Source organism: Nicotiana tabacum, chromosome 4 (assembly GCF_000715075.1).
Source record: "Nicotiana tabacum cultivar K326 chromosome 4, ASM71507v2, whole genome shotgun sequence".
Classification (NCBI taxonomy): domain Eukaryota; kingdom Viridiplantae; phylum Streptophyta; class Magnoliopsida; order Solanales; family Solanaceae; genus Nicotiana; species Nicotiana tabacum.
Genome location: NC_134083.1, coordinates 77,772,639 through 77,799,113, shown reverse-complemented (window position 1 = coordinate 77,799,113; position 26,475 = coordinate 77,772,639).

Here is a 26,475-nt window from a genome sequence, read left to right as displayed (position 1 = left end):
CAAACAACACCGAAACCTATCTAATCACATCCGATTGATATCAAATTTTACACACAAGTCATAAATGACATAACAGAGGTATTCCAATTTTCAGAATCAGATTCCGACCCCGAAATCAAAAAGTCAACCCCCCGGTCAAACTTTCCAAAATTCAACTTTCGGCATTTCAAGCCTAAATCTACCACGAACCTCCAAATAATTTTGCGGACACGCTCCTAAGTCCAAAATTACCATACACAGCTATTGGAATCATCAAAATTCAAATCTGGTATCGTTTACACATAAGTCCACATCCGGTCACTTTTCTAGCTTTAAATTTTCAATTATGAAACCAAGTGTCTCATTTCACTCCGAATTCCTTTCGGACCCGAATCAACTACCCCGGTAAGTCATAAAATAACTATAAAGCATAAATTGAGCAGTAAATGGGGGAACGGGGTTATAATACTCAAAATGACCGGACGGGTAGTTACATCTTGACAATTGTTTTATGACTTACCAAGTTAGTTGGTTTGGGTCCGAAAGGATTTCGAAGTGAAATGAGACACTTAGTCTCTTAGTTGAAAACTTAAGTTGGAAAAGTTGACCGGATATTGACTTATATGTAAATGACCTTGGAATTGAATTCTGATGATTCCAGTAGCTCTGTATGGTGATTTTGGACTTAGGAGCGTGTCCGAAAAATTATTTGGAGGTCCGCAGTGGAATTAGGCTTGAAATGGCGAAAGTCGAATTTTTGAGAAGTTTGACCGGAGTGTTGAATTTTTGATATCGGGGTCGAAATCCAATTCTGAAAATTGTAATAGGTCCGTTATTTCATTTATCACTTATGTGCAAAATTTGAGGTCAATCGGACTTGATTTGATAGGTTCCGGCGTCGTTTGTGAAAACTTAAAATTTCAAAGTTTATTAGGCTTGAATTGGAGTATGATTCGTGGTTTTAGCGTTGTTTGAGATGATCTGAGGGTTCGACTACGTTTGTATGATGTTTTAGGATATGTTGGTGTATTTGGTTGAGGACCCGAGAGCCTCGGGTGAGTATCAGATACTTAACAGATCGAAATTTGGACTTGGTAATTTGCTGAAGAATGTTGGTTTTCTGTCACTGGTTTCCTTCTATGCGATCGCGTGAGAAGGTCCACGATCGCATAGGCTTGTTTGAGCAGAGGTGAGATTTGTTTAGTGCGATCATGTGAAGGCACTCGTGATCGCGTAGGGTTGTTGAGGCAATGTTAATTTTGTTCTTTGCGATCACGTGAGGTCAACCGCGATTGCGTAGGTTGGGCCAGTCTGTGCTACGCGAACGCGTGGGAGAGGCCGCGTTCGCATAGGGGAACTTGAGAGGAAGTTGGGCCACACGTTTGCTTTATGCGATCGTGTGAAGAGGGATGCGATCGCATAGAGCTGGAATCTTATGCATTGCAATCGCGTGAAGGCAACCACGATCGCGTAGGGTCTTTTCTGGGCAGTGAAAAATTGTGCTTCGCGATCGCGTAGAGCAAATGACTGGGCAGAGAGTTTAAGTTCTAAAAATGGGACTTTTATTTTTACCGATTTGGAGCTCGGATTGAGGCAATGTTTGGGAGATTTTCAGAAAAAATAACAGGGTAAGTATTCTTAACTCAATATTGGTTAAATTACCCAAATCCGTTGTTGTTTTTATCATGTAATGGGTGAATTAAGTCGGAAAATTTAGAAAAACCTCTTGGTTTGAATTGAAGATTTGAGGGTCGAGTTGAGGTCGGATTTTTGTCAAATTGGTATGGTTAGACTCGTGGTTGAATGAGCTTTCGGATTTTGTAACTTTTGTCAGGTTTCGAGACATGGGCCCCGCAGGCGATTTTTGGATGAAATTTCAGATTTTTATGGAAAAATTGTATTTTCATATGGAATTAATTTCTACAATTTTTATTGACTGAATCGAATTATTTGTGGTTAGAATCGAGGCGTTTAGAGGCCAATTCACGAGGCAAAGGCATAGCGGAATAAGAAATTACGCGATTTGAGGTAAGTAATAGTTTTAAATTTGGTCCTGAGGATATGAAACCCCGGATTATATGTTATGTGATTGGTGTTGAGGTGACGGGCGTGTGGGCGTGCACCGTAGGAATTGTGACTTGGTCAAATTCTATGGGATTGTATAGTTGAACTATCTGTTGATATCCGTACATTCTCTACGTGTTAGGGAAAATTGAGCTGAGACTCATATTAAAAATCATACTTAGACATATGTTGTTATTATTGGTACCCACTGGGGTCATTTCTGTGGTTGAATTATATATTCAAATTGCAATTTCTCACTCAGTCATGTTGATTCATTTCATATCATATCTCAATGTTTGTTTCTATTCACTAAAACATCATATTATCAAATTTTGGGCTGATTATCATGATTTCTGAGAGCCAGAGAGACTGGAGAGGTTGATGACTGAGTGAGGCCGAGGGCCTAATTGTGAGGATATTTATGGATCGGGCTGCACGCCTCATCATGTTTTTATTAATTTATGCCATGATTGGCTTGATATATTGCTTGAGCTAATGGAGCCCCTCCGGAGTCTGTACACACACCCAGTGAGCGCATGTACCTACTGAGTGCGAGTGATGAGTGTCGAGTGATGAGTGACTGTGAGGAAAGAGTGACTGTGAGGAAAGAGTGACTGTGAGGTTGGAGTGAATAGGAGGATTCAGTGACTGTTACTCTGAGAGGATGCATTGATTTCATTATTTGCTGCATTTCAGCTATCATATATCACTATTTTGGAAATTTCGGAAAAATATTATTTTCTGTTTCGTCAAACTTGATATGAAATTTCAGTAAAATCTTAAATGTTGAACTTGAGAGCATGCCTACTTTTTTATATTGGAAAGTACTATATTTGGACTTAGCTGAGAAGCTCGTCACTACTTTCAGTTCTTTATTTATTATTACTACTTACTGAGTTGGTTATACTCATACTACACCCTGCACTTCGTGAGCAGATCCAGGTGATCCCGAATACAGTGGGTGGATTCTTTCACACAATCGATTTTTCGGAGATTTAGAGGCAGCTCCCATGTTTCGCAGACCTTGTCTCTCCTTCCCTATCTTTTTGTTTATTGTATTTGGTCTCAGATTATTATAGACCGTACTTTCCAGACTTGTAATGTATAGATTCTTATGTACTCAATGACACAAGATTTTGGAAGTGTGTGTATCGGTATTTGCGAGACTTGTGGATTGTGTTTAAATATTATATTTTCAAACTTAAAAGAAATTATGGTTTAATGAGGTTGTCGGCTTTCCTAGTATCGAGATAGGCGCCATCACGACAAGTTAGGATTTTGGGTCGTGATAAGTTGGTATCAGAGCCTAGGTTACATAGGTCTCACGAGTCATGATCAGGTTTAGTATAGTCTTGCGGATCGGTACGGAGACGTCTGTACTTATCTTCGAGAGGCTGCCTAACCCTTAGGAAAATTTCACTTTCTTGTATTCTGTCGTGCCAATTGTTGATTCCGGAAACTAAATTTCTTTTATTCTATTCTCTAAGAAATGATGAGAACATGTACTACTGAATCGGACGGTCAGCCACCAGTGCCACCAGCTAGGGCCACGAGAGGTCGGGGCCGTGGTAGAGGTCGGGGCCGAGGTAGAGGTCGAGGTGTAGCTCGTACAGCAATTGGAGCAGTACCTGTAGCACCACCAGTTGCTCTAGCTCAGGAGCAGATTCCAGATATAGCTGAGCTGACAAGACCAGCTGAGGCACCAGCTGTGCCCATTGAGACTCCAGGTCTTCAGGAGACTTTGGCTTAGATATTGACAGTTTGCACTAGCGTTGCTCAGGTGGTTTCGGCTCAGGCCGCACCTGCCACTTCTCAGGCCGGGGGAGGTACTCATACCCTTGTTGCCCGTACTCCATATCAGGTAGTACAGGGACCTCAGATACCGGGGGCACTACCAGTCCAGCCAGTTGCAGCTGCTCAAGCCTCGGTAGTCCCCGTTATGGAAGATGTTGAGCAGAGGAGACTTGAGAGATTTGGGGGGCTTCGACCTCCATCATTTAGCGGTGCTAAGTCAGAGGATGCTTAGGGATTTTTGGATAAGTGCCAGCAGATGCTGCGTGCAGCGAGTATTTTGGAGACCAGTGGGGTCTCGTTCACTATATTTTAGTTTTCTAGGGCTGCCTTCAGATGGTGGGAGGCTTACGAGAGACACAAACCGATTGGTGTAGTACCACTTACATGGCATGAGTTCTCCGTTTTATTTTTGGAAAAGTTTGTGCCGTAGTCTCGCAGAGAGGAGCTGCAGACAGTTTGAGTAGTTACGTCAGGATGGTATGTCTATGACGCAGTACGAGATGAGATTTTCTGAGTTGGCTTGTCACGCAGTTTGGTTGGTTCCCACTGATAGGGAGAGGATTAGGAGGTTCATTGACGGCCTCATATATCGGCTACAGTTACTTATGACTCGAGAAAGAGTATCTGGTGCTACTTTTGATGAGGTAGTTGACATTGCTCGGCAGATAGAGATAGTCAATAACCAAGAGCGTGGAGAGAGAGAGGCTAAGATGCCTTGTGGTCCAGGTGATTTCAGCAGTGTTCCTTCCGGGGGTCAGTTTTACCGCGGTAGGGGTCGTCCTTACAGACACGCTCGGACGGGTCATCTAGTTCATCGTGATGTATCATCCAGCCAGGGTTCATATAGTTCTCATCAGGGTCAGTCATCTCTCAGTGCCCTGCCAGCCCAGAGTTCGTCCCGTGCTCCTTCAGTTCAGGATTCATTTGCACCGGGTGCTTCTAGCAGTTATTCTGGTTCTTAGGGCCCGATTCAGTCAGCACCACCAACAGTACCAGGGAGCTGCTTTGAGTGCGGGGAATTTGGGCATATATGGAGACAATGTCCTCATCGCTCGGGAGGTCCAATGCAGCAGAGAAGTCAGATTACGACTTCAGCATCAGTTACTTCACCACCCTCCCAGCCAGCTCGGGGTAGGGGTAAGTCAGCTCAGGGTCGCCCAAGAGGGGGAGGCCGATCAGGTGGCGGCCAGGCCCGATTTTATGCTTTTCTTGCCAGGGCAGATGCTGTTGCTTCAGATGCAGTGATCACAAGTATTGTTTCAGTGTGCCACAGGGAGGTTTCTATATTATTTGACCCTGGTTCCACTTATTCATATATATCATCGTATTTTGCTTGTTATTTGGATATGCCCCATGAGTCCTTAGTTTCACATGTTCGTGTATCTACGCCGGTGGGCGATATTATTATTGTGGGCCATGTGTATCGGTCGTGTGTGGTAACTATTGGGGATCTAGAAACTAGAGTTGATCTTTTATTGCTCAGTATGGTTGATTTCGATGTAATCTTGGGTATGGATTGGTTGTCTCCATGTCATACTATTCTGGATTGTCACGCAAAAATCGTGACGTTGGCGATGCCGGGGTTGCCGAAGGTCGAATGGAGAGGTTTTCCGGATGTCTGCCCAACAGGGATATTAATTTCGGTATTGACTTGGTATAGGGCACTCAGTCCATTTCTATTCATCCGTACCGTATGGCACCAGCTGAGTTAAAAGAATTGAAAGGGCAACTTCAGGAACTTCTTGATAAAGGGTTCATTAGGCCTAGTGTGTCGCCTTAGGGTGCACTAGTTCTGTTTGTGAAAAATAAAGATGGTACTATGCGAATGTGTACCGATTACAGGCAGTTGAACAAAGTTACAATGCGAATGAGTGACTGTGAGGAATGAGCGACTGTGAGGAAAGAGTGACTGTGAGGTTGGAGTGAATGAGAGGACTGAGTGACTGTTACTCTGAGAGGATGCATTGATTTTATTATTTGCTGCATTTCAGCTGTCATATATCACTATTTTGGAAATTTCGGAAAAATATTATTTTCTGTTTCGGTCAAACTTGATATGAAATTTCAGTGAAATCTTAAATGTTGAACTTGAGAGCATGCCTATTCTTTTATATTGGAAAGTACTATATTTGGACTAATTGAGAAGCTCGTCACTACTTTTAGTTCTTTATTTATTATTGTTACTTACTGAGTTGGTTGTACTCATACTACACCCTGCACTTCGTGTGCAGATCCAGGTGATCCCAGATACAGTGGGTGTTGATTCTTTCACACAATCGATTTTTCGGAGATTTAGAGGTAGCTGCCATGTTTCGCAGATCTTGTCTCTCCTTCCCTATATTTTTGTTTATTGTATTTGGTCTCAGATTATTATAGACCGTGCTTTCCAGACTTGTAATGTATAGATTCTTATGTACTCAATGACACCAGGTTTTGGGAGTGTGTGTATCGGTATTTGCTAGACTTGTGGATTGTGTTTAGATATTATATTTTCAAACTTAAAAGAAATCATGGTTTAATGAGGTTGTTGGCTTGCCTAGTATCGAGATAGACGCCATCACGATAAGTTAGGATTTCTGGTCGTGACAGTAAACTTTTTCAATTTTTGGTATTTAATTTTTTATAAAGTCTACAAACTTTAGCATAGAACTTTTCATTATTTTATTTTACATGATATGTTTAATTATGAGGAACTTCATTAGTTTTATATTATAATAGAGGTGTAACAATATAATATTATTGATGTTTCTTAAAATAAAATTAACAATAAAAAGTGGCCAGGAAAAGACAAAGGTAAGTTACTAAGTCAAGATTTTCTAAGTAGCTTCTAACCACGTTATTTACTTATGATCATGTATATCGCTCTCATATGTTTAAAAATTTAACTAAAAGCTCTTGAAAGATTGCATGGTTTAGCTGTAAATGTTCGACGAAGAGAGTATAAAATCGCATTTCTAAATACATTACACCAAAATTTATTTATCATTTAACCAAATTTTATTTATCAAATGAAAAATATTGTTACAATGTGTAAAGAATTATCCAATATATACCATCTACCTAACAAAGTTACTCAATAAAATTTTATGTCTAGTTTTTTTTTGGAAATTTTACCTACCAAAGGTATACACCCTATTTATTATAAACTAAAATTATTTTAAAATATTATTTTCTATAGCTACCTTTTATATTTTATAGCAAAATAGGTATTTATGGTATATACTACCATTGAGGCGTAAAATACGCTATTTATGTTTTTCCTCTCTTTTTCTTTCAATTAACACATGATTCACTCTCTCTTCCTTCTCTCTCTCTTCGAGCAAAATACCTGCTTCTAATCGTGAATTCTCTGGCCGAATCCTCTAGGGTTACTACAATTGAAAATACTTCTAAACTTGTCACGACCCAAAATCCACTAGAGGTCATGATGGCGCCTAACATCGCCGTCAGGCAAGCCAACAGTGAATGTTTAACTTAATTACTCATTTTACTATTTTTGAAATCATAATTTTCATCAATTAAATAATAAAAAAATAGAATTTGCAGGGTTACTGATAATGTTTTCACAACTACAATAAAGGACAACCCATAAGCACCCCCCTAAAACCCGGTGTCACAAGTGCATGAGCATCAACTAGGAAATAAAATAAAATACAACATCTGTCTGAGATAAAAATTAGACAAGAGAATACAAAAAACTCTAATGGAGACTCTGCAGGGTGCGGATCGTAACATGAAATGCAGCTCACGGTAAGTCCCCGCAATAGCTGCGCCTCTGCGCCCAAAATATCACCAGACATATATGTACCTGCACAAAAATATGCGGCAAGTGTAGCATGAGTATGTAAATCAACACGTACCCAGTAAGTATCTAGCCTAACCCCAGAGAAGTAGTGACGAGGAGTCGACATCGACACTTACTAGTAGTCCAATAAGACAAATACAATAAGGAGTAAACAAATATGAGGCAGAGTAAATAAACGAATTTAAACAAGTGTAAATATGTGATATTGTCCTCCTCTCTACAACAGACTCAAGCTCTCAATTAGGAATTAACTCCTCAACCGGAGCATATATATATAATGGACCTCACTAAATAGGTTGTCATAATTCAAATCAGGAAGACTCATAGATACACTGACTTCTTGTCAGATATTACACATGATTTTCATGAGAGTATTTTATAGAAATGCCGAGGCGTATGGCCCGATCCCATCATAATCTGTGCACTGCCGAGGGTTGAACGACACGAACCATAGATACATCTATTATACTGTTGAGGCGAACAACCCGCTCCCATAAGAGTGTGGTACATAATCCTGCCGAGGCAAACGGCCCGATCCCATTAGAATAAGAAGCTTTGACGGGTCCTTGATCCCACTCACGAAGGAACATGTAAGTTATAAGGAGATTTGAGGAAACCTTTTCGATGATAATGCATAACGCGGGAGAAATTCCTAAGAGGAGTACAATTATTCTGCGGCTAATCATGAAACTCGTTAAATCTCTACAATAGCAAGTCTATCACTCTATGTCCGTCTAGTTTCAAGTAGCAATGAGAAGTAAAAGAATTTAATTAGCAAGTGATAACCCAAATAGTACAGTTATAGCATGGCGTGAACCTGAGTCTACTCGAATAATAACATAAATGTAGCTATGTACGGACTCTCGTGACCTCGTGCGTACGTAGCCCCCGCAACAAGTAGCACATATCAATTACAACACCTAGGGGTAGTTCCCCCTCACAGATTTAGACATGAGACTTACCTCGCTCAGAAGTTCCATAACCGGCTCCAACGCCGCTCTAACACCTCAAACCGGTGCCCGTCGCTCCAAAACTAGTCAATCAATGTGCAAATCCATAAATATATACTCTAATACACATTATAAATCAAATTATAACAATTTCCAACTCCATTCGAAAAATCGATAAAGCCGACCCTCGGGCCCACGTGCCCGGATTCCGAAAATTTTCGAAGATAAACATTACCCATAACATTACTAACTCAAATATATAATTTATTCCAAATTCCATGTCCAATTTCGTGGTCAAAATTCAAAATTACAAATTTTTAGGTTTTCTTCAAAATCTCACAATTTCCACCAATTTTCATGTTCAAATCCATATATGGTTCATGTATTTCACTTAAAATGTGAAGGAATCACTTACCTAGTGGAGGATGATGAAAAAGCCCCATCAAGAATCGCCCCAAGCTCGGCTCCAATGGAAGATTTGAGATAAAATGAGCCAAAACCCATTTCTTACAACTTATACACCGCCCAGGCGATCATTCATCGCGAACGCGACACCGCCCTCGCATTCGCGAAGCTCAGCAAGCCCAGGCCCAGAGATCCGTCTTCGTGAATGCAGCAAGCCCCTCGCATTTGCGAAGCACAATCTGCCTCAGCCCCCAGTTCTTCTACGCAAACGCGAGACAGGGCCTGCGAACACGAAGCTTTAGCAGCTAGCCCTTCGCGAACACGTTTGTCCACTCGCGAATGCATAAAACAAAAAAGGGCCCAGTCTAACTTCCTTCTTCGCGAACGCGTGAGGCCCTTCGCGTTCACGAAGAACAACACCAGCACCAGCAAACCAGCAACAGTAGCTCATCCAAAAGTGGCCTGGAACCACCCCGAAACACACCCGAGGCCCCCGGGACCCCGTCCAATCACACCAACCAGTCCTATAACATAACACAAACTTGCTCGAGGCCTCAAATCACATCAAACAACGTCAAATCTACAAGTTGCGCATCGATTCAAGCTTATTGAACCATTGAACTCCTAACTTCCACATTCGATGCCGAAACCTATCAAATCATGTCCGATTGACCTCAAATTTTGCACACAAGTCACATTTGATATTGCAGACCTACTCCAACTTCCAGAATCAAAATCCGACCCCGATATCAGAAAGTCCACTCCCGGTCAAACTTTTAAAAACCCCCAATTTCCAACTTTCGCCAAATGACCCCAAAATGACCTACGGACCTCCAAATCCACATCCGGACACGCTTCTAAGACCAGAATTACCATACAGAGCTATTCCTAGGCTCGGAATTCCAAACGGACATCGATAACATTAAAATATACTTCAACCCAAATTTATGAAATTCTTCCAAAATGCCAACTTTCCACAATAGGCGCTGAAATACTCTTGGGTCATCCAAAACACGATCCAGACATACGTTCAAGTCCAAAATCATCATACGAACCTGTTGGAACCTTCAAATCCCGATTCCCAGGTCGTTTACTCAAAAGTCAAACCTTAGTCAATTCCTCCAACTTAAAGCTTCCGAAATTAGAATTTTCTTTCCAAATCAACTCCGAACTTCCCGATATTCAATTCCGATCACGTGTACAAGTCATAATACCTGAAGTGAAGTTACTCAAGACCTCAAACCGTCGAACGACACAGTAGAGCTCAAAACAACCGGTCGGGTCGTTACATTCTCTCCCACTTAAATACACGTTCGTCCTCGAACGTGCTAAGAACTGCTCCGGAGTTGTCCAAAATCACTGTTTAACACCTCGTGCACCTACCCGTGCCACCATAACCCAGTTTAGCATATTAGCTTGAGCCAGACTGAAGATCTTTCCTGCTACCTTAGCTAGCAAGCTTTAGAGCCAAATTCCAACATCCAGAGTTTCTCCACGATACCATATTCTAACACACGAATACTGTATTAATCACCAAACACTAAACCCAATATGACCATGCTCCTCCGCTGAAATCATACCATGCACCACATAACTCATTTGCCCAAGGCAATCTCCCCCAAGCACAACGGCTGAAATTTCCACTGACCCGAAGCCCGTAGTATACCTCATAACATATATAAGCCCTGTTTCAACTCTCGCAATACTTCCACGAAGGAAGAGATTTGTAGAAACTCATAACCATCTTCCGAATCACAAATCATGGAGTCTCTCCTCCTGACAAGAAGCATTACTTCATTCTGAACTGAACAACGATATTTGCTCTTTAATATACCTTATATAAATTCGATCGCACTGATCACAGGTCCAATAATTTTGTCTCACCCAGTACAAGCTGCTCAGGCAATAAGTCACCCCAGACACTGCCAAAAGTCTCATATGCTGCCACAATGTCCCAACAAGCTACAAGCTCGAATGCGATACATAAGGAAATGAACTCTAGAAAGAATGACTCAACCCACGTAACTAATTAAACAACCGAAAAGATGTTATGAACCTTCCTCAGAAAATGAGAAACAAAACACACAAGAATAGATATAGGGAAATGTACTCAACATCACACTGTTGCGGCGTGCAACCCGATCAACACATGATACAGTTGCGGCGTGCAATCGGATCCAACCATGATACCCGTGGCGGCGTGCCACCCGATCCAAAAATAATAATCTATAAGGAAATACCTATAGAGCCAAAATGCTCATACCTACGAAATACCCGAATGTCGACCACAAGCATGCCAAGTGTATAATATCATCCCTGGGGAGACAAATAGCGCCATACGTTACAAAACTCAAGCACGACTAAGGTGCAATAAATTTCCTGCATCTCGAGAGCTATCCTGTTCTCACAACACCACAAACTACATGGGATCTCGATACGAGTGCGAATAATCATACCGTCTCACAACGCACATGTCACAATAGAGATTACACAGAATAGCTGACGACAGAAATAACATCCAAGACCCGAAGACCTCTCCGTAAGCAACACTATGCTGAAATGAACACATCCGACATGATATAGAGCGCACATTCACATCTAGATCCATCCACGAACCTCAGGCCGATTCTGATTGTACCACACTGGGCTAATAACCTTCCAAAGATCCACAATAACACTACTCATGACACATAAGAACAGCCGTCCAATCCGGAATAAACTTCCATAGTTCACAACCAAATGAATAGAGCGCCTCCTAGGCCTAAGCTCTCACATTAGCGATAGTACCATAATCTCCATAAATGGTTTCAATATTCAACCAATCAAGTGACTACATGTCACACTTATACAATCTTCCCGTGGGATACACTCCCACGACCTTCCGCATCAGGTAACAAAGTTTGCACATCCATACCACCGGCTATACAATGCTGTAAAATGAATCAAGAATCCGCAAATCAGTACACAAAGCCTCTTACACAGGATACCAATCTCAGGTGACGCTAAAGACAATACCAGCTTACTCTAAATATCTGAATTCTTTCCTGCTCATCCGAGCTCGTAATATTCTTGTCTACACCGAACCGCAATCTTGATCCTCAACTTCTAATTCCCATGCTGCTCAATGCACCTAACATGCCAATACGCGAGAGTACAAGAATTCCATCATAACTCCTGAACCACTAATAGAATAAACACTCCATCATATAGAAACCTTTCACTTAACTTATTTCAGGAGAACCATTGCGACACGCGACTGAATTCCCATAACCGCAGAAAATACAATCCTCAAGTAGTGGTCTAAACCACCATAACTCTTTCGGGATCCATCTATACATAACATGCTATTATAATCGAATAATTCCAAATAAATCAAATTATGGCGGCCGCCAAGCCTCGCACGTACCGCCACAAATCACCTGCATAACTTAACACACTGAAGAAACTGATAATTTCCACTATCATGCCCATTCAACCACTGCTAACTGAACCAACTTCTTCTAACTTACTCTAGACTTGCCTTAGAAATAATTATAGCTCTATTCAAAATATAACGAACCCAATCCGCACTCATCCTGAGTGACCCTGTTTCATGAGACCACGTTGCCTCAAAACCCACGAACTAACTCATACCCTCCTTGTGCAAACATTCGCATCTTCAACTGGTACACCCATTCAGATAATTTCTCTACGAATCCGAAGTTATTTTCTCCCATTCCTCCAATGCTACACCGCAGACCGATGATAACATAGAACACTGCAAGCCCCTTTCATAATCCACTGCAAAAGCTCGATACTTAACCATACCACGGACCCGAAATCCTTAGGCACCGCACTTTAATTTTGAACCCACTAGGACCGTTGTTATGAATCACCCACTCTGACTTGTTCCCGAATATAATCAAGCTCCAAGGCCCTGCTAGCACATGAACACCCTCTCAAAGAAGCAACCGACTGAATTCCTTTCTTTATACATCACATCCACACGAAGCATAGACTCCAAGTCTTCACAAAACCTGAACATGAACCGATAAGGCCAAATATAGCATATATTCCTCAAATCCTTTGCTCAAATTACCACTGATGTTTTCTTTCCTTAGTCGTAATAACCCACCAATACACTGATAACCAGAAACCGCACAAGTAGACAACCACGCAATCCAATCATAAATGGTGCGGCTCTCCCACTTAGCTTGAAGCTACAATTACATAACACTGGGACCCACCAATATTCCTTCTACCCCATTAACATCAGCTGAAAGTCCAACAATACATTCCAAACTCGAAGTCATGTTGCATCCAAATAAAATCCGTGGACCTAGTCACTGTCCACCATGAATTCCCAAATGGCTCCAAACTTTCCTCAAGGTGTGCGGCTATCCTACCACAGAACCCATATGCTACTCTGCCACTCTCCCACTTTGGTTAAACTATCTCCTTTAAGAAACTCCTCGACTTCTGCTTTTCATACCTGACCTTCTAGAAATTCAACCACCGCAAAACATCTCCCACATGTCCTGCCTCGTCCTTCGCTGCCCAATTGTTGCCTCGAATCCATCTCTGTAACACTTGAGCTAATAAATTGCCACCAACTCCAAGCCTCCTAGAAGATCATCCTTCTCGAGCCATCAACATTAGAAATACCCATTTGATTCCGAAATCGCTACACTCCGCCATCTTGAACAACCGCTTCTCCGGCACCATTTCACACTACCCTGCCCCGAAGGCAAATTGATGAAGACTATAACACCGGCGAAACTTAACGCGTTCAACAAGAACGATGACACCATATCACAATTGCGAATTCTACCATGCTCGAAAATACCAAGTCTCGTTACTCCATTATCCCAAACTTGAACATTCATAGTCCGATTGCCTTTCCTCTGTTGTAAATAAAATGTTGAACCTCTGAATCATGCACTGAGAAAAACCTCCTTTCAAGTCATTCATTTCCCCGACACATAGACAAGCACCTACCATTACATGAACCCTGTGCGATAACAATGTTCGAGCATCATAGCAACCTGCGCGTAGCCTTGAAACCGTCAAAAATACAGTTACTGAGCTGAAATAACAGAACCTCCTTCCACAAGAAGACGATAATAACCTGCTCGAATGCGCAGGGAGAAACACCCTGCTCCCCGTTTGTACAACACACAACACACAAAACTACGCTCAACCAATTTCCTCACCCTAACACTAATATTGATCGAGAGAGGAACAAGAGTCGTAGGAAAAAGCCATGGCGAAGGAGTAGAAGAAGATGAGAGAAGAAGAGAATAGAAGTAGAGGAAAGAGATGAAGATTATACCTGAGTCACCTGTGTGCACATAGTATAGTGAGAGCAGTAGTTGTGTGAGAGATGAGAGGGGTTTGGGTTGGGAGAAGAATTTTTAGTTTTACCTAATGAAAATTGCCCACTCGCGAATGCATAGAACAAAAAGGGACCAGTCCAATTTCCTTCTTCGCGAACGCGTGAGGCCCTTCGCGTTCGTAAAGAACAACACCAACACCAGCAAACCAGCAACATCAGGTCAACCAAAAGTTGCTCGGAACCACCCTGAAACACACCCGAGGCCCCCAGGACCCCGTCCAATCACATCAACCAGTCTCATAACATAACACAAACTTGCTCGAGGCCTCAAATCACATCAAACAACGTCAAATCTACAAGTTGCGCATCGATTCAAGCTTAATGAACCATTGAACTACTAACTTCCACATTCGATGCCGAAACCTATCAAATCACGTCTGATTGACCTCAAATTTTGCATACAAGTCACATTTGACATTACAGACCTATTCCAACTTTCATAATCAGAATCCGATCCAAATATCCAAAATTCGAAATCCCGGTCAAACTTCCAACCCCCCCCCCCCCCTCAACTTCCAACTTTCTCCAAATTACCCCAAAATGACTTACGGACCTCCAAATCCACATCCGGATACGCTCTTAAGACCAGAATCACCATACAGAGCTATTCACAGGATCGGAATTCCAAACGGACATCGATAACATTAAAATACACTTCAACCCAAATTTATGAAATTCTTTCAAAATGCCAACTTTCCACAATAGGCGCCGAAACGCTTCGGGGTCATCCAAAACCTGATTCGGACATACGCACAAGTCCAAAATTATCATACGGACCTGTTGGAACCTTCAAATCCTGATTCCAAGGTCGTTTACTCAAAAGTCAAACCTTAGTCAATTTCTCCAACTTAAAGCTTCTGAAATTAGAATTTTCTTTCCAAATCAACTTCGAACTTCCCGAAATTCAATTCCGATCACGTGTACAAGTCATAATACCTAAAGTGAAGTTACTCAAGGCCTAAAACCGCCGAACGATGCGCTACAGCTCAAAACGAACGATCGTGTCATTACAAAACTACTGGGAGAAAGAGGGGAAAGACAGACTTTTTCTTCAAAATCAGATTCCTCCATTGCAATGAGGGGCTCGTCGCTCTGAGGCTAGGGCCACTGCGTGGGAAGCAAAAACGATGTCGGAATAATCCGAGAAGAGCATGGGTACTATAACATAAACGACGGATACTGCAATATTTTCTACGCCGGAGAAGATTTGAGGGCCGGGGTTTTGTTCGTCTCCATTTTTAGTTTTAATACAATCTATACAGTATTTTGCTTGGCCGAAAAATGCCATCTCTGACGAACCTTTTTCTCTTCTTTGCTATTTAGTCACATACAATGATACAAATACATTATATTCTGTACAAATTCATTCAAACACATTGTATTTTTGTATAAACACATTATTGTTTTGCTCGTATTTATGTATTTCGAAGGTTTGTATTTTTTTAATACAGCTGAATATACATGTATTCATGCATACTGTATATACAGTATACAGTATGCATAAATACAAGATATAAATATTGAAATACACTGAAAATAAACATTGAAATAGAACAGAATATAAACGACAAATACATTTAATTTTAAAATACAGTGAAATATACTGACTACAAATAAAAATATAGTGAATACAACCAATGAAATATACTGAATACAGCAGTAATAACATGTGTTAGGAGTAACTAAAATATCGTTAATACAAATACATTTGAATACACTAAATACAGTAAATACAAACATTGAATCTAATGAATGCAACAATAAAAAATAAATATTGAAACACGCTAAATACAACAGTTATATACAACTGAAAAATTATTCTAATTAATTGAGTTGATAATGAGGCGTGTTAGAATTGATTTTGTTGAGTTATATTAGGAGTGTATCACGCTAATTAATCTTATTTCTGCTATTAGACAGCTGGACATACCTATTTTTAAGGTGATTGTCGTTACTGTATTCATGAATACATGTGAATACAGTCACGTACAGCTGTAACCCCCTATTTTTTAGGTAACTTTTACTACTGTATTCATGAATACAGTAGCGCGAATACAGCGAATACACTTGTAACAATTGAATAGTATCTATAGGAAGTAATTATTTATATGATAGCTATAGGAAGTTAATAGCCACCAAACAATAATGGTTTCTAAAAATTACTCTTTTTTCTTATATATCTTGCAAGCTTTAATTTTGGAATTGGGCCCGGGCTAAAGTAACTAGTGTAATAAATAAAGGAATTTTTACCTTCCTATACACTATTTGAAACTTTATTACCCTCCCTACTCAAATTTTAATTTAATATCATAGGCATATATAATTTACTAATTATATACACTTTAGGAATTAAATGAGTATCCCTTTATATTAGGAATTGAATAAGGAATCAATTATTTTCCATCCTTCTTCTCTCTCCCTCTTGCGCTCTCTCTCTCCGTCTCTCTCTCTCTCTCTCTCTCTCCACGTCTCTCTCTGTCTCTCAATCTCTCATTCTCTATTCTTTCCCCAATTTTTCTTCCTTTGATGTCCTCTATTTTTTATCTTTTCATGTTGTATATATTTTTAATGGAATTCGTCAATGGATTTTAATCGTTTTACTATAGAGTTTTAACTTAGCAATTTTCTTTCATGTTGCACAATTGATGTTCAAAGTAAAATTATCAATCAATAAATTTTGAAGGTATTTGACTCTCCACCATTGACAGCCATTAAAAATCTTTGAAGCTTTGAATTCGAATTTGGGTTTTCAAAAATCATTATTTGTTTGGATTGGGTGTTATTGCAAATAATTGGGAATATTATTTGGAGTTTATATCTCAATTTTGAGGGTGTTTGGTGAAGACTAAACTTAATTTTGGTTGAATTTCAGATTGAAACTCGAAGAAGAAGAAGAAGAAGAAGAAGAAGAAGAAGAAGAAGAAGAAGAAGAAGAAGAAGAAGAACACATGATATACAATATACTTACGAAATTGTAGTAAAGTTGTAGTATAATTATATGTAAATTGTATTCTATTATAGTTATATATTTTTTTTTTATTTGAATACTGTATGAAAGTTGAAAAATAGTTATATAATATATGAATTGTTGTATAAAATTTGATCAATACTATCTTTTTACATAAAGTTATTGATATGTATCAAAATTGTATTAAGAGAGTAAGTTTTAATTGAAATTTTAGAGAGAAAGAAGCACACACCACATACAAAATATATACAAACCAGATACAAAATATACAAAAGATATATTGTATAAAATTTGTATAAAATTTTTATTTAAGTTGTATGATATTGTAGTTGTATTTAACTAGGTAGAAATAATGTATGAAAGTTGTAGATAAGTAGTAAATAAGTTGTATAATATATAATTAGTTATATAAAATTTATTTTTACTATGTATAAATCAGATACAAAATATACAAAAGACATATTGTATAAAATTTATATAAAAATTATATTTAAGTTGTATTTAACTGGGTAGAAATAATATATGAAAATTATATATAAGTTGTATGAAATTTGTACCAATAGCTTTTCTTAATTTAAAAAACTTGTTTAATAATTTATATCACTCTATGATTGATGGAGTATTCCATGAGATCGAATGAGTACAAAAATACTAGACGAGTGTGCATCAATTGGCCTTTCCCCAAGTTCAGTGGCCATTTTTTTTATAAAAAAATTTCTTTTCTTTATTTGCTCTGGGTCCAATCTTGCAGTTCCTAAAAAATAAAAAATAAAATTTTAATCAATCTGCATACTCCCCACAATTTTATCACCAACTCAATCTAACATGAAGACATCGGTTTTCCCTTCTTTAGTGTTAACTTTCTTCATTTGTTAAAAGTTCCTATAAGGTGGCTCCTTGTTTTTTTTAATCTAATTTGTCCCAAAAATTGCTCTTGTATTGTTGCATCCTTTAAATAAAATTTCTTACTATTAACTGCTCTTAGAAGAAGAGAAAAGAAAACCACCACCGCACACGTCACTGAAATTTGTCCAAGGGTCTGTTGACTACTTGGGTGTTGAGATCATTAGATACAGAGGTGTTGATGTTCAAAACTGAGACTTATTGCTTGTATTATTTGCAATTTAAATTTCTGCTCTTTGACCAAAAGAAAAGACACAAAAAAAAAAGAAAGATGACAACTTCAGCAGTATCTCATGGCTTTGACGAATGTATCACGAAACAATTATCAAACAGAAATCCCTAAATATAAGTTCGATCTGGAGAGAAGAGGGGAGAGAGAAAAGAAAAATAGTGTAACTAAATCCCTTGATTGAAGGTACTAATAATGGATTGGAAGCCTTTTAAGGTGGAATGTATATAATTTGTAAGTAATCCTTGTTTAGGGCGGGTAATATACAAAATTAGAATAATTTTGGTAAATAAGTTTCAAATATTGTATAGGAACAAAAAATTCCATACATAAATAAAAGTAACTTTAGCCCAAAGAAAACTAAATTCGCCAAAACACGGCATAATAGCTGGCTCTTCAAATTCATCAAACCTGCATAGCCCATGTTCTTTGAATAACCTACCTGTCAATGCCATAGACCAAGTTGAAAACTTTTTTTTTTGGTACGAAAGATAAATATCATTAATTAAACTGATGCGTACAGAGACATTGTTTGTGGTATTCCTAATGAAACTATCATAACAACAACATAAGGAGGTTGATAATAGCTGATGTGCATCCGTGTTTTCATTTTGTGGTTCGTTGCTGCTCCTCTCCACTGCTACAACATGGTGATCGTCTGAGTCACATGTTGTCGATGGTAATGAGCGCATAATTGTTATCCCTTGCTTATCAGCTTCCAAAATAGGTCTTACAAAAAGTGGTGGTGCATCAAAAACTCGCATGGTAAAGTTGCCTTCCAAAATGCTTCCTGCTTTTGCTAGTTGATCCGCAACTCTATTTTGTTCTCTGTATGCATGGTGAACCCTGGGATTATGGAGCCTGTAAGGACTCGGCCGGTCGTTTCGGGAGTTATAGCCCCGTTTTCCCCATTTATGCTTCTTTATGTGTTATTCAGTTGTATTATATTATACCGGGTAAGTTGGTTCGGGTCCGGAGTAGATTCAGACACTTAGTCTCCTATTTAGAAGTTTAAGTTGAAAAAGTCAACCGGATATTGACCTATATGTAAACGATCTCATATTCAAATTTTTATGGTTTGGTTAGCTCCGTTAGGTGATTTTGGACTTAAGAATGCGTCCGGAATGTGATTTGGAGGTCCGTAGTAGAATTAGGCTTGAATTGGCAAAAGTTGGAAATTTGGCTATTTCGATCGGCAGTGAAAAAATTTGATATCGGGGTCGGAATGGAATTATGGAAGTTGGAGTAGGTTCATAGTGTCATTTGTGACGTGTGTGCAAAATTTGAAGTCATTCGGACGTGGTTTGGTTGGTTTCGGCATCGATTATCGAATTTGGAAGTTTAGAAGTTCTTAGGCTTGAATCCGAGGGTAATTTGGTGATTTGATGTTGTTTTGAGTTATTCAAAGGTTTGACTAAGTTTGTATGTTGATATATAACTTGTTGGTATTTTTGGTTGAGGTCCCGAGGGCCTCGGGGTAATTCCGGGTGGTTAACGGATTGTTTGAAGTTGGAAAATGCAGCAGAAGCTGCTGCTACTGATATTTCCGCACCTACGGAGAGGAGAACCGCAGGTGTGAGGTCGCTGGTGCGCATGGTAGTTTGCAGGTGCGGACAGTATTAAGGTAGGCTGGGTCCGCATGTGCGTGGGTGAGGTCGCATCTGCGAGCCCGCAGGTGCGAGACCTGGGGCGCAGATGCGGAAGAGAGGAAAGTGACTGGCTTCGCAGATGCGAAGTGTTACGCGCAGGTGCGCAAGCGCAGGCGCGCGATTTGGGCCGCAGATGTGGAATCTGGGCTCTTTAGTAAGTTCCCGTCACAGAAGCGGAAAAAGAGGCCGCAGGAGCGATAGTGCTGAGCAGAAAACCTCTAGCTCGTGGCTTTGTCTTTCATTTTCAATTTTGGACGTGAGGAACTCGGGAGAGGGGCGAGGTTTCGAAGGTTTTCAAGGAGAAACATTGGGGTAAGTGATTCTAACCCATAATGGTATAAATTTCGTGAATAGGCTTTGTTCATCATTAATTAGTAGGATTTTTGAAGTGAAATGAGGGGTTAGGACTTGGGATTTTGGAGAGTAATTTAAGGATTTAAGGGACCAAATGAGGTCGGATTTTGATGAATTTGGTATGGTTAGACTCGTAAGTGGATGGACTTTCTAGTTTTGTAAATTTTGTCTGTCGAGACGTGGGCCCGGGGGCCGGGTTTGAGTCAATTTCGGGGATTCTGGGCTAATTTGATAGTTTTTTTTGTGGAATTCATTCCATTAGCATATATTAATAGTATTGTACTGATTGTGAATAGATTCAGAGCATTTAGAGGCCGAGTCTAGAGGCAAGAGCATCGCGGGGTAGAGATTTGACCGGTTTGAGGTAAGTAACGATTGTAAATCTAGTCCTGAGGGTATGAAACCCCGGATTTCGTATCATTTACTATTTTGAGGTGACGCACATGCTAGATAACGGGCGTGTGGGTGTGCACCGTTGGGGATTGTGACTTGGTCCGTCCCGTAGCAACTGTAAAGTTGCATATTTTGTTGAAACTATATGATACTTATGAGTTTTAGAAATGAGTTTCTGTAAATTAGGAGGAATGCCATGTTTGGGCCTTGTGCCAGTGCTGTTTGGACCCTTAGGGGCCTTTTTCTTACTATCCTCTCACTGTTTTCGATTGAAAATGTATACTCAGTCATGGTTATACCTGTTTACTGCATAACTAAATTTTATTACTCTGTTTTGATGCATATAAATGTTATTTTGGGTTGAGTACCCTGTTTTTACTGAGAGCCCGGGTGGCTTGAGAGGTTTATGACTGAGTGAGGCCGAGGGCTTGATTTGTGAGGATATTTATGGGATCGGGTTGCATGCCACAACATGTTTGATATAGGCCGAGGGCTTGAGTGATTTATGCCATGATTTGGCTTGATATAACGCTTGGGTTGAAGGAGCCCCTCTGGAGTCTATACATACCCCCAGTGAGCGCAGGTACCTACTGAGTGCGAGTGCCGAGTACTGAGTGACTGGGAGGCATGAGTGATTGTGAGGTATGCCTGAGTGGCATAAGTGATTGTGAGGTATGCCCGAGAGGCGTGAGTGACTGTGAGGTTTGCCCGAGGGGCTGTATATGAGTGATGTTTTTCCCGATGGGCTGTTTATGATTTCATCATTTTTGCTCACCTTTGCATTGAGCCTCTGTTTGAAACTGTTAAAAAATATCTTTAAATGATTTTTACTGGAACTAGGTTTAAAACGAGATGATTTGATTCAAACACTGATTTTTAAAGCCTGTTGTATTTTACTGAGATTTCATGATATGAACTTTATATGCTTTGTTGCTCGTCACTACTGCTCAATCTTTATTTACTGTTGTTACTCACTGAGTTGGCGTACTCTCGTTACTCCCTGCACCTTGTGTGCAGATCCAGTTGTAACTGGACACGGTAGCAGCTGTTGACTATTCCGATTGCAGATTTTCTCGGGGATAACAAGGTAGCTGCCTGGCGATCGCAGCCCTGCTCTTATCCCTCTTATCTTCCCTTAGTTGTATTTAGCTATTTTCCAGACTATGTTAGTCTTGATATTGTCAGACAAATTGTAGTAGATGCTCATGACTAGTGACACCCCGATGTCAGGCTTTTATTTTCCGTACTTTTGTTTGATTTGAACTCCTTTACGAAGGTTTTAATGTTAAATAGCGTAGAATTTTCTTTGAAATAAAAATATCGGTTTGTTTTAGAAAATGAATCGGCTTGCTTAGTTCCACGATAGGCGCCATAATGATAGGGTTAGTTTGGGTCGTGACAAGTTGGTATCAAAGCCTAGGTTACATAGGTCTCACAAGTCATGAGCGGGTTTAGTAGAGTCTTGTGGATCGGTACGGAGACGTTTGTACTTATCTTCAGGAGGCTAAAGAACCTTTAGGAAACTCCATATTCTTGAATTCTTATCGTGCGAATTTGTTGATTCTAGTAACTAAACATCTGTTGTTTCATTCTCTCACACATAGTGAGGACTCGTACTACCGGTCAGGAGGGCCAGCCAGCAGTACCACTATCCAGGGTCGCGGGAGGCTGAGGTCGCGGTAGAGGTCGTGGTAGGGGCAAAGGTGCAGCCCGCACCGTAGCTGGGGAAGTACCTGCAGATCTACCAGTTGCCCCAGATCAGGACCAGATTCTAGTTGTTGATGTACCAGCTCAGGCACCACCTGTGCCTATTGTGATTCCAGGCCTTCAGGAGGCCCTTGCTCAGGCGGTCTCTATCTCGACGGCGGTAGCCACTTCTCAGGTCGGGGAAGGCACAGGCACTCAAACTCCCGTTTCTCGTACAGTCGAGCAAGTTGTTCAGGGACTCCAGACACTGAGGGTACCACCAGCCCAGCCAATTGCAGTTGCACAGGATTATGTGATTCCTGCTATGCCTGAGGATGATCAGCATAGGTTAGAGAGGTTTGGGAGACTCCAACCGCCACCTTTTAGTGGCACAGAGAGAGAGAGGATGCTTAGGACTTATTGGACAGGTGTCAGAGGATACTCTGTACTACTGGTATTCTGGAGACTTGTGGGGTCTCTTTCACTACTTTTCAGTTTTCTGGGGCTGCACTCAGATGGTGGGAGACTTAGGAGAGGCGTAGGCCTGTTGGCGCAGCACCCCTTACTTGGCAGCAGTTCTCCATGGTCTTTTTGGAGAAGTTCGTGCCTCGGTCCCGCAGAGAGGAGTTGCGGAGATAGTTTGAGCGGCTTCGCCAGGGTGATATGTTTGTGACGCAATATGAGATGTGATTCTCGGAGTTGGCCCGTCATGCTATCTGGCTAGTTCCCACGGACATGGAGAGGATCATGAGGTTTATTGATGGTCTCACTTTTCAGCTACAGTTGCTTATGACCAGAGAGAGGGTGCCTGGTGCTACCTTTGATGAGGTTGTCGACATTGCTCGACAGATTGAGATGGTTCGCGGTCAGGAGAGGGTTGAGAGAGAGGCCAAGAGGCCTTGTGGTCAGGGTGGATTCAGCGGTGCTCTTTTTGGGGGTCAGTTCCAGCACGGTAAAGGTCGTCAATTCAAACAGGCTCAGTCAGCTCGGCCATTTCACCGTGGTGCATCATCTGGCCATGGTTTTCACAGTTCTCATCAGGGCCACCCATCACTCGGTGCCCTTCCAGCTCAGAGTTCGTCCCGTGCTCCACCAGTTCAGGGCTCCTCCATACTAGGTTCTTCTACCAGTTATCCCGGTGCTAGGGGTTCCCTTCAGTTCCCGCCACCAGCACCAGGGAGTTGTTTTGAGTGTGGGGAGTTTAGGAATATGTGGAGGCAGTGTCCTCATCATCATGGAGGTCTATCTCAGCAGAGGAGTCAGCCTTCGACTTCAGCACCAGTTATTTCACCACCCGCCCAGTCAGCTCAAGGTGGAGGTCAGTCACTTAGGGGTTGCCCTAGAGGGGGAGGTAGATCAGGGGGTGGTCAGGCCCGTTTCTATGCCCTCCCTGCCAGACCAGATGTTATTGCTTCAGATGCTGTGATTACAGGTATTGTCTCAGTTTGTCACAGAGATGCCTCCGTATTATTTGACCCTGGTTCCACGTATTCATATGTTTCCTCGTATTTCACCCATTTTCTGGATATTCCCCATGAGTCTTTAGTTTCGTCTGTTCATGTATCTACTCCTGTGGACGATACTATTGTTGTGGACCGCATATATCGGTCATGTGTGATGACTATTGGGGGTCTGAAGACCTGAGTGGATCTATTATTGCTCGGTATGGTTGACTTTGATGTGATATTGGGCATGGATTAGTTATCTCCATGTCATGCTGTTCTAGATTGTCATGCTAAGACCGTGACCTTGACGATGCCGGGATTTTCGAGGGTTGAGTGGAGCGGTTCTGTAGATTATGTACCAAGTAGGGTGATTTTATATTTGAAGGCTCAGCGTATGGTTGAGAAGGGTTGCATGTCTTATTTGGCTTTTGTGAGGGATGTTAGTGCATAGACTCCTACCATTGATTCTGTTCCGGTGGTACGTGATTTTCCGGATGTGTTTCCTGCAGACCTGCCGGGCATGCCGCCTGACAGGGATATTGACTTTTGTATTGATTTGATGTCGGGAACTCAGCCCATTTCTATTCCACCATATCGTATGGCACCGGCGGAGTTGAAGGAATTGAAAGAACAGCTTCAGGAACTCCTTAATAAGGGGTTTATTCGGCCTAGTGTGTTACCTTGGTGTGCACCGGTTCTATTTGTGAAGAAGAAGGATGGTTCCATGAGAATGTACATTGATTATAGGCAGCTGAACAAGGTCACACTCAAGAACAAGTATCCTTTGCCTTGTATTGACGATTTATTCGACGAACTTCAGGGAGCAAGGGTGTTCACCAAGATTGATTTGAGGTCCGGTTATCACCAGCTGAAGATTCGGGATTCAGATATTCTTAAGACAGCTTTCAGGACCCGATATGGCCATTATGAGTTCTTGGCGATGTCTTTTGGGCTGACCAATGCCCCAGCAGTGTTCATGCATTTGATGAACAGTGTATTCCAGCCCTATTTGGACTCATTCGTTGTTGTATTCATTGATGACATCCTGGTGTACTCTTGTAGCCATGAGGAGCACGCTCAACATATGAGGATTGTATTACAGATATTGAGGGAAGAGAAGCTTTATGCAAAGTTCTCCAAGTGTGAGTTTTGGCTCGGTTCAGTAGCATTCTTGGGGCACGTGGTGTCCAGTGAGGGTATTCAGGTGGATCCGAAGAAGATAGAGGCAGTGCAGAGTTGGCCTAGACCGTCCTCAGCCACGGAGATTAGGAGCTTTCTTAGTTTGGCGGGTTCCTACCGTCTCTTTGTGGAGGAATTTTCATTTATTGCATCGCCCTTGACAAAATTGACCCAAAAGGGTGCTCCATTCAGGTGGTCGGACGAGTGTGAGGAGAGCTTTCAGAAGCTCAAGGCTACTTTGACCACAGCTCCAGTGTTAGTTCTGCCATCAACTTCAAGTTCTTACACCGTGTATTGTAATGCCTCGAGGGTAGGTATTGGTTGTGTTCTGATGCAAGAGGGTAGGGTGATTGCCTATGCCTCGCACCAGTTGAATACCCATGAGAAGAACTATCATGTCCATGATCTTGAGTTAGCAGCCATTGTTCACGCCTTGAAGATTTGGCGCCATTATTTTTATGGGGTTCATTGTGAGATCTATACTGATCACTGGAGTCTGCAACATCTGTTTAAGCATAAGGATCTTAATTTTTGTCAGAGGAGATGGTTGGAGCTTCTTAAGGACTATGATATCACTATTTTGTACCATCCGGGGAAGGCCAATGTGGTGACCGATGCTTTGAGTCGGCGGGCGGAGAATTTGGAGAGTTTAGCATATCTTCCAGCAGCAGAGAGACCTTTGGCATTGGATGTTCAGGCCTTAGCGGGCCAGCTTGTGAGTTTGGATATTTCTGAGCTGAGTCGGGTTTTGGCTTGCGTGGTCTACAGGTCTTCCTTTTATGACCGTATCAGGGAGCGTCAGTATGATGACCCCCACTTACTCGTTCTTCAGGACAGGGTTCGGAGAGGTGATGCTAGGGATATGACTATTGGTGATGACGACGTGTTGAGGATGCAGGGCCGGATATGTGTTCCTAATATAGATGGGCTGCGGGAGTTGATTCTTGAAGAGGCCCATAGCTCGCGGTATTCCATCCATCCGGGTGCCGCGAAGATGTACCAGGATTTAAGGTAGCACTATTGGTGGAGGTGGATAAAGAAGGATAATTGGGTTTATAGCTCGGTGTCTCAACTGTCAGCAGGTTAAGTATGAACATCAGAGACCGGGTGGCTTGCTTCAGAGATTAGAGATCCCAGAGTGGAAGTGGGAGCGAATCACCATGGACTTCGTAGTTAGGCTCCCACAGACTTCGAGGAAGTTCGATGCTATTTGGGTGATTATAGATCGACTGACCAAATCCGCGTACTTCATTCCAGTTGGTACTACTTACACTTCAGAGCGGTTGGCTGAGATTTAC